The sequence below is a fragment of the Papaver somniferum genome, chromosome 6, assembly GCF_003573695.1.
Source record: "Papaver somniferum cultivar HN1 chromosome 6, ASM357369v1, whole genome shotgun sequence".
Taxonomy (NCBI): Eukaryota; Viridiplantae; Streptophyta; class Magnoliopsida; order Ranunculales; family Papaveraceae; genus Papaver; species Papaver somniferum.
The window spans coordinates 162,730,715-162,733,340 of NC_039363.1; positions in this window are offsets into that span (position 1 = coordinate 162,730,715).

Here is a 2,626-nt window from a genome sequence, read left to right on the forward strand (position 1 = left end):
AATGTGAGTGTAGTGGATGAAGCCATTGGATTTATGGGGAAGAAAATTAAGACTGAACCAAAGAATTGTAGACCAACATATGGGTGTACTGTGAATGCAAGAATAGAGATTGATCTGAAAAAACCATTACATCGTGATGATTGTTGGAGAAGAGGTATGGATCCGTTAAATGGGATTTACAACCAAATAAGATTTGTGATAGATGTTGGGTTATTGATCATTAAGAAGAAACCTACTCACATACATCCTATCTTATATATTTGGATAATTAAAATTCAGTTGAGTATGAAGCTTTATGATGTAGTTTTTATAGTGGTAATTATGGATTTGATTCTCAGATTTTTTAAAGATTCGGTTTTAAGACTAATTAAGAAGAAAAATACTAAACCAAAATTGCTAAGTTGATTAATTGGAGAAAAACCTAGGGTTTCAGATTCCACTAATTCTAATGGTTGTAAATTCAATACTTAATTTCTCTAGTTTACTCTCAAAACTACACAAGCAATATTGAACCCAGTCTCATGCCTTGAAATATTTATCGTCAATGAACTAAAAATTCGACTCAAGTCGATAATCTAAAGCCTAATTTTCCTTCGCTTGTAAAAGTTCGATAGTTTAAAAACTAACAAGACAATTAAAATGAAGCATATAAGAAGAGAAATTTTTTAAGCAAATAAAACTTAATTGGAGAGTATTAATGAAAGAAAATGAAACACTAAAAATTATACCTCAAAAATAGTTTCCTCCTCAACCCTAGAAAATAAATTTATCTATTGGAAGCAAATTAATCAATCATTATATTTAAACATAATAAATATTGCTTACAATGATTTTTGGTTACTAAAGATGTCCACGACTACAAGGCAGATCAGTTGCTAAAAGTCTATCGCAACTGAAACTATAAACGATACACAACTTCCATGGTTGAACAACAACCGTTTCTGCGACTGTTCTAAGTAACTCAATGTTCTCCATGTTCTTGGTTGCATCAACAACATAACTTGTCCTGCAACTTTGATTTCTCGATTTCTAGCTCTCTATTTAATCCCAGACTCTCCATGTCCTTTCTCTTTACTCCAACAACCCCTTATATATCCAGCAACAACTCTAAATATCCATAATATCTTTCCTTCAATCCCTTCTTCTTCTCGGGAATGTTTTTCCTTTTACTACAAAATCCCACGATTCTCTTTTCTTTTATTCCTCTTTCACGTTGTTTACCCCATGCCAGCACACTTCAACACGTTTTCAACTCATCGAGGATCATAATTAGAACTTTAAATACATTCAGCCATTATTAATCATCCAAAAATTAACCATCATCCAAAAAAGTGTTAAAACTTAAACCACCAAAAGTCTTAAAAACTTAAAACTTAAACTTATAACATCTATAAGAAAGCATCAATATCATGGAGCAGCAGCATCACCTGCATTGGCAACAACAACTTCAACCATTTATTCAAACATACTATTCAAATGTCTGTCGTGTGACCTCTGAGCTACAATTTCATCCCTCCTTCTCCTGACGAACCTGATGAGCTCAATCAGCTCTTCATATGCAAGCTTGTCAGCCAGTGCTAATGTCTGCTTAAAATGGGCCTACATCCATAAATCGACTCTGTACATGCTTCTAGATACCATGACATGTGGTGTCCTGTGAACATCCTCCTGTTGGAGCTCTCGAGAATAAAGGGCTAAGTGACCGCAGTCCATATCTACAAAAAAATAAATAAATCTAGTTCAACAATCAGTCCATAAGAAAACATACGTAATCCGATTCTAACAAGAGAAACACACAGGAATTTGAAACATCAGGTATCGGTTTATATGACACATATATAAAAATCGATGGTGATATGAAATCTGAACAAACAATTTCCACAATCGGTACAATAACCACGACCATTAAATACCGATCGTAGGAGCATAAAGTTCAACAAAAATTAGTCCCAAGAATCGGCTTATGCTAATGCACTTATAAACCGATTTTGGTGATGTCTTTTCATATTTTGATTTCTACCCAGAATCGGTCGATGCTAATCCTCCTATAAACCAGTTCCTCTGCACGCTTTTCATGGAACAAAGAACAAAACCCAAAATCAGTTGATACGATTGACCTACATAAACCGACTGAGGGTAAATCAGAGATTTTGATTTTCAAAATTAGGGTTTTATACATGTAATTTAATGAATAAATGCTAATAACAAAACGGGTTAATGGAGATTTACTTTTCTTGGTTGGATCGGAGATCGTTGCACGTGAAGATAAAAAAATAAAATTTTTGATTAAAGTTTATGGAATTTGGGAAGGTTTGGTGAGAACATAAAGTTTTTTTTTTTTTTTTTTCTTTTTTCTGTGTTTTAGGTTCAAAACTTGTCATAAAAACCCAAGGTGACCAAACTTGTGGTACAAAAACCCCACTCAAATGTTGGGATCCATTAAAACTCCATCGTAAACAAAATTGATACAAAACCCCAAATTTTTAAAAACTGGTACAAAAACCCCAAATTTCAATATTGGTTTCATCAAATTTTATTTTGGTTTCATCAAATTTTACGATGATACCAAAATAAAATTTGATGAAACCAATATTGAAATTTGGGACTTTTGTGTTACTTTTTTTTT